This window comes from Saccostrea cucullata, unplaced genomic scaffold (genome assembly GCF_032062105.1).
Source record: "Saccostrea cucullata isolate Sc308-1 unplaced genomic scaffold, CSIRO_AGI_Scuc_v1 ctg3208, whole genome shotgun sequence".
Taxonomy (NCBI): Eukaryota; Metazoa; Mollusca; class Bivalvia; order Ostreida; family Ostreidae; genus Saccostrea; species Saccostrea cuccullata.
In genome coordinates, this window is record NW_026919654.1 from 152,827 (window position 1) to 160,668 (window position 7,842).

The window sequence follows — 7,842 nt, forward strand, 5'->3', positions numbered from 1 at the left end:
AGCATATTCAATGTAGTTCATGCAAATAAAAAAGAAAATATCAATGAATAGTAAGACTGCAATATAAATCTGACAATCAAATAGAAATAATAAATTCCCAACTCCTCAAAGCTTAAATGGATACATGTACTAATATAATTAAAATTATAATAAATATTTATCAATTAATACATTAGTATGTGATCTAAACAATCCTTCAAAAGAGACTTTTGTCAGTTTACACCATCCATTTAGAAATGCTGATCACAATGTACTTTCATACATGTAGTACTTAAATTTCAGATTTTGTATTATTCCAGTGCCAAAGTACATTGTAGTAAGCTAATTTATAGACATGCATTTATGATAATTATAAATCCCTTCCTCTCTAAATTCAAAAGTACAAGTTAAATTTAGCATTTAATTGATCAACAATAAAAAAATTATTAGGAAGAATTAAAAAAAAAAAATAGAACTGTCCAAACAGGATAAAATACTACCCGCTGGCTTTTTTAGAAGTGCTAAATCATGAATATTTTATGGATCTAAGAGAAAAAAGAAATTCTAAAATATTTTTAGTGCAAATGTAATTGCTCGTTATATTTTTTATGAATGAAACGAAGGCGCAGCCTAATAAAAAAATGTGGCCAACCCCTAGGGGTCATGATTTGAACAATTTAGAATATACACAATATCATGCAGGTACTTCCACATAAATTTCAGCTTTTCAGGCCCAGTGGTTCTTCAGAAGAAAATTTTTAAAGTTTTCTGCCAATATATTTCTATGTAAAACTTTAATTTCCTATTGTGGCCCTGCCCAACCCCCGGGGGTCATAATTTGAACAATTTAGAATCTACATTACCCAAGGATGCTTCCACATAAGTTCCACATAAGTTTCACCTCTTCTGGCCCAGTGGTTCTTGAGAAAAAGATTTTTAAAGTTTGTTCTTATACATTTCTATGTTAAACTTTGAATCCCTATTGTGGTCCCAACCTATGACAAGGCATCATGATTTAAAGAATTTAGAATCCACACTACCCCAGGATACTTCCATTTAAGTTTCAGAGTTTTTGGCCTAGTGGTTCATGAGAAGATTTTTAATGACCCCATCCTATTTTTGTCTTTTCTTGATTATCTCCCCTTGTGAAGGGACTTGGCCCTTTATTTAACAATTTAAACTCCCCTTTACTCAAGATGCTTTGTACCAAGTTTGGTTAAAATTGGCCCATTGGTTCTTGAGAAGAAGTCGAAAATGTGAAAAGTTTACAGACGGACGGACAGCTAGACAGCTACATGGACAGAAGGACGACGGACAAAATATGATCAGAAAAGCTCACCTGAGCTGAAAAGTAAACATGTGCTGACGGGATGTGGATCGATGGTCGTATATCATAACTTTTTCATTTCACTTGCTGAATACGGTATTGAATCCAGGTACCTCTAACATGTTTAGCGAGAAACAACCATTACACCACACAACCGCATTTTTCAAGCAGAAATTATGAGCAAACACGAAGTCACAATACATGTATATATTCACGTTTGATATTGTCAAAATTTTATATAATGCATTTGTCTAATTTTGCCTTTATAAAACAGTCTTAATAAATAAAATAAGAGTTTAAAGTCTGCCGTGAACCTGTAATATACGTAATAACTCTTTACAGGCCTCTGTGCTAAAAATAGCAACCTTTAATACAATAAATACTAATAAAACAAGTGACACTTTAACAGCATTTAGAGAAACTACTTCAGTTTGATATTTTAATCATATAATTTTATTTGAGCAGTGATCAATTTGATTGATTACCGAGTTAAAACTAAATGAATTTGCCAAACTTTTGCGATCTTAATATTAATCTAGAACTTTTATATCAGCCTTGCTGCATTGAACAAAAACAAAAGTAGCCTGTCACCGAAGAAGAAAAATCCCTGTCTTCAATGCGTACATTTTAGAATTTTGACTGATAGATGCTCTCTTAAAGTTGATATTAAAATTTTTGTCATTAGATAAATTAATTACCAATGGAAAACCAATTCTTCATGACCAGAGTATTCATTAAGTTTCCTGCACTTAAATTTTTACAATATGGCATAAGATATAAATGAGTGAACGAGAATGGGAGATGACCCGGAATTGACGACTCCACTGTATGATTCTTGAAATGCTATGTTTTTCGTAAATTATAAAAAAAAAATCTTAATGTGAGCCATTTTCAAACCTGTCTGAAAGGGAACAAACTATTACTGTATAGGAAATGTACAACTCTTTAAATAAAACACATTATTACATTTTAACAGTGAAATACTGCAATTTATCCATTCAATAAATGTGATATCCTGTCATAGTGTGCTTCGCACTCATGAAAATATAGAAAATCCTGTCCCACGAGTGAAATAAATTCCATATTCAACTATAATAAAACATTGAATATCCTCTATATATTCAATAATAGGTTTCATATCTGTTCTAATCAACACCGCACCCTGCATCAAAAAGCTACTGTATTTTTGAGTATGTTTGAAACAAAATATTCAAGAAATAAGTGTGATTGAATAGCTCATTAAAACTACCCCAAGTTAACTATGGTGGTAATTCAAGCAATGTAACTAAATGCATCAGGTTTGATTCATAGTGTTTTGGAGACCTATCTGTAACTGATTTTGAATACCAGTAATCATAAAAAATGGGCAAATTGACACGTTACGGCAATGAAATATTAAATTATTAAGGTCATTTTTTGCACGCAAATTTTCAATATACATAGCGAAAAATCCATTCGCGTGCACACACGATAAAATCCGAAATTGTTATGTAACAACTTTTTATCGTTCTATGTTAAATTTAATATTGTACCCCTAGCACATTTATAAATAAACAGAGAAAAATTAAATGTAAATTGTCAATTGATGTCCAAAGTTTTAAATACTTGAAAGGAAGTTTGCTTCCTTATTCATTACAGGTCCGTTCAAGATAGCGATATCGATCATGTCGAACGGGTTATCATAATTATGATCATGTAAAAACACGACTGTTCACCGTAAATAATAAAACTTACACTGTGAATCAACTATGCAGATACACTTTATAAAAAACTCTGTTCGCTATTCGAAGTAATTGCTGATTCTTTCAACTGTTCTTCAATGTTCTTCAATGATCAATCGTTCAACACCAGACGTAAACAACGATATTTGAGAATATGGTACCCCGGAAATGCTGAACAGTAGCTCGCTGTATAAGTAATTCAGAAAAATAAAGTTCTTGGCTTTAAGCAGAATATTTAACAATCAAGAATTTTTTTTAATATATGTTATTTTAGTATGTACATGTTCAATCGTTCAACACAAGATATTATCAACGATTTTTGAGAATAAGGTGCACATGTCTAAAAGTAGCTAGTTCGGTTTATGACTGATTCGGAAAAATAAAGTTCTCGGCTTCAAGTAGAATGCAGCTTTGCAATTAAAATAACATCTTCATTGATATGCTTATTTATTTATGAATTCAAACTTAATATCCATAAATATTAATTGCGCAATTTATTTCACTGCTTACAATTATGCAGAGTAACTAAACTGTCGAAAGAAAAACCCGTTGCAAAGCAACGAGTAGGTTTTCCACCCTGTTTTGACAAAAAGTGACGCCATTAAGAGAAATCAAATTTGGATGGACGCTTCTAGTGCCATAAATTAACAAAAATATGTCAAAACGGTAAAAATTTGCATTTTCTGACTACTTCCGCTTTGACTGGAAGTGACGTCATTTGACGACTTTTGACAATTCAGGCATTATTTCCGGCTAACATCAAAGTCACAAGGTCAGAAAAAACTTTCAAAAACTCAAATTTAATCATTTATTCAATTTCTTTTTGATTCGAGAGAGAAAGTTTGATTTTTCGACTACTTCCGGTTTAAACCGGAAGTTATTCCAAAGAATGCTTTTTGTTGACGATTGTGAATGTTAACATAAGTTCTATTTGTCTTTATTCCAACCTGTTACATTTTTCAAAAAATCTTAAAATTAAACATCACTTCCTGTGTCGACCGGAAGTGACGGATGCAAAATTAAAATACGACATGCATAACTCAAAATGATGTTTTATCATCCCTGGAAATATCGTGTTTCAATCTTGAGTGGTTAACAAGAAGATGCTTGGACAAAATGGCAATTTGAAAATAGAAAATCGGACAAAAAATGTTACCGGAAGTGATTTTAAAAAAAATTAAAAAATGGTCTGGAGATATTACAAGAATGCATCATTCCTGAAAAAATCTTTAAAATCGATTGAGTAGTTCCCGAGAAATCACGTGTACTATGAAAAGGGAATAATAATAATAATAGGAAACATAAGAAAAACAGTAAGGTCTTCCGAAGGAAGTCGGAAGACCTTAATAACTAGATACGATCTCGTTGCGAGCAACGAGTGGGTCTTCCGACCAATTCTTGATGAGATGAGATTTTGATTGAGATTTTCATTCTAAATTAATGATAAAGATTGTGAAGAAGAACTATTTTGCCTCCATAATCTATAAAAAGACATTGAACATTAAGGACTTTAAAATTCGAATTTTGGCCCTTCGCGGCCCCTAATATAAGGGATCAGCCTTTTTTCTGCATATCATCTTAAAGCTCTCAGAATTTTGATCAATTTTTGTTCAACAACTATTCAGAGACTCGTTTTCGTTTTTGAGTTATTTCCATGAGAAATATTTAGGGGCCAACCCTTCAACTCCATAATGGGGACGTTAAGCGAAAATTGGTAGCTTGCATATTGTTCAGAACATTATTTTGAACATCTCTGCTTCAATATAACTTATCAAAATATTTCTCTCTTCGAGATATAAAGTGTCAAAGATTTAGCTTTCTGGCCCCTTGAGGCCCCTAATTATGTACCATACGATATCAAAATCATATTATACCGTTGTACATTGTTGAGATAAACGTTTTTGCTTCAGTAATGTATAACAAAATATTGACTGTAAAAGAGTTATCGAAAAAAGACTTTCAGCCCCTTTTGGCCCCTAAGTTGTGTGCCCAGTCCCTTATTCTTGATTTCGTCTTAAAGCTTTTATGATTTTAAACACTTTTTGTTCAACAACTATTCAGACATTCTTTTTCGTTTTCAAGTTATTTGCAAAAAAAATATTTAGGGGCCAACCCTTTAACTCCCTAACGGGAATGTGTAGAGAAAATGAAAGGTTGCATATTGTTCAGAACATTATTTTGAACATCTTTTATTCAATATTACTTATCAAGATATTTCTCACTTTCGAGATATAAAGCGTCAAAGATTAAGCATTCTGGCCTCTTGTGGCCCCTAATTATGAACCATACGACATAAAAATCATAATATATAGTTGTAAATGGTTGAGATAAACATCTTAGCCTTCAATAATGTATTACAAAATATTAACTGATAAAGAGTTATCGATTAAAATTTTTTGGCCCCTCTCAGCCCCTAATTTGAGTGCCCAGCCCCTTTTTCTTGATTTCATCCTAAAGCTCTTATGATTTTGAACACTTTTTGTTCAACAACTATTCAGAGATTTTTTTTTCGTTTTCGAGTTATTTGCATGAGAAATATTTAGGGGCCAACCCTTCAACTCCCTAATGGGGACGTTGAGAGAAATGAAAGGTTTCATATTGTTCAGAACATGATTTTGAACATCTTTTGTTTAATTTTTCTTATCAAAATATTTCTCAATTTCGAGATATAAAGCGTCAAAGATTGAGCATTCTGTCTCCCTTCTGGCCCCTAATTATGTACCATACGACATTAAAATTATAATATATAGTTGTAGATTGGTGAGGTTAACAACTTTGCTTCAGTAATGTATAACAAAATATTGACTGTTACAGAGTTATCGAATGAAGACTTTTGGCCCTCTCGACCCCTAATGTGATGAGTCAGCACTTTTTTCTTATATCGTATTAAAGATCTCGTCATTCTGCACAAATATTGCTCAGTATGTTTGAACAAAATAATTATACTTTAAAAGATATGATGCAAAATGTCTCAAAATTTCAGTCATGATTCATGTCCTTATTTTTGACCCCTACCGAGCTTCCATACTAAGCACTTCCGGAATATTTGAAAGTATAGGTACAAAACTATAATATGTTGTCTATTAGTCCTGAAAAGGACAGCATTCTAGCTTTTGTCGTTTTTGAGTTTTTGTCCGGACAAAATGGTCACTAAAAATTCGATTAAAGGGCGATAATATCCGACCGGAAGTGATTTTTCGGAAAATAAAAAAAAAAGTATCAGGTTTAGTTCATGATACATCATTCCTGATAATTTCAAGGCAATCCACTCAAGCATCTCTGAGAAATCGTCTGCACAAAAATGTGTAAAGAAAATGATAATAATAACTAGATACGATCTCGTTGCGAGCAACGAGTGGGTCTTCCGTCCGATTCTTGATAAGATGAGATAAGATTTTGATTGAGATTTTCCTTCTTAAATAATGATAAAGATTGTGAAGAAGAACGATTTTGCCTCCATAATCTGTAAAAAAGACATTGAATATTAAAGACTTTAAAAATCGATTTTTGGCCCCTCACGGCCCCTGATATTATGGATCAACCCTTTTTTTCTTCATATCATCTTAAAGCTCTCAAGATTCTAATCACTTTTTGTTCAACAACTATTCAGAGATTCCTTTCCCAGTCTAGACGAACTCCAAAAACGGCGTTAACGGAAGTGAGAATTTCAGTCCAGAAAAGACTCCAAAAAACGAGTCCAACGCATGCGCAGTTATATAAAAAACGGTGAAAAATCTTGAAAAGTGGGCTCTTATAAAAAGTGTTTTTGCAAAAAATTGGATTACCTTACAATAATGTAAGTTCTCAGAAATGATTAATAATAAATGTTTTTATAGAACGTATTTGTTAGAATTTTGATTTCATGTGCAAATAGTTTTTAATTTCAAGTCAAAGTTGACCGACTTCGAGGTTCAGCCAGACATCGTACAAGTAGGATACAAAATACAAATTAAACAGTCGTAATCTTATGAAAACATCTCTGTGGTTGATAATTTGTTTGTAGTGACTAAGTTAGTCATTTTAGAACTACTTTTACTGATTTTAGAAGTTTATTTTGTAAGTAAGGAATGCTGGCGAATTTTCAGTTCGAATTTCCTCTGTCTTACATGTCTATCGTGTACGAATAAATTTCAGCATGTTTAGATCAGCAATGAGCAACTGCATTGTAAATATATCTTACCAATAATTAAAAAAGTACTGAATTGATGGTTTTAATCATAAATAAGAGTCGATCAGGTGACAGTTACATGAGAATCCATTCAGTTTCCACATTTCCTCCGAGGCTTTTTTGAAGAAAGTTCACGTTTCAAGTTAGATCAAATACAAAGAAAAATAAACGTTTGGGAATTAAATATATAATAAAAGGGAAAAATATGTAAAATTGAACAATGTAATATATGTTGTAACTGTTAAACATTGACTGAATTTTCACCAGTGTATTTGTAATATTATTTCGTCATATAATCCTGTATGACATCTGAATATTGAGAGCGTTAGTTATCACCATCGCTACATACCTATGTTTTCACATATGAATAGATATAATCATGAAAACATTTTTAGAATTATAATCTATGAGTTTAAGAACTCAAAAAAAAATCATTCTTTTAAAATTACGGTCCGCCGCCAAATTTTGCGGTTTTTCATCCAAAAAAAAAAAAACAAAACAAAACAAAACAAAACAAAAAACGATCTAAGTGTCTTAGAAGTAAAATTTAAGCATCTTTATAGTAGAAATGGCATAAAATTTAAATCAAGGGGACAATAAATTAAGTTAGGAAATTAATTCTTACCGACTTTATTGAATCCCGGTGT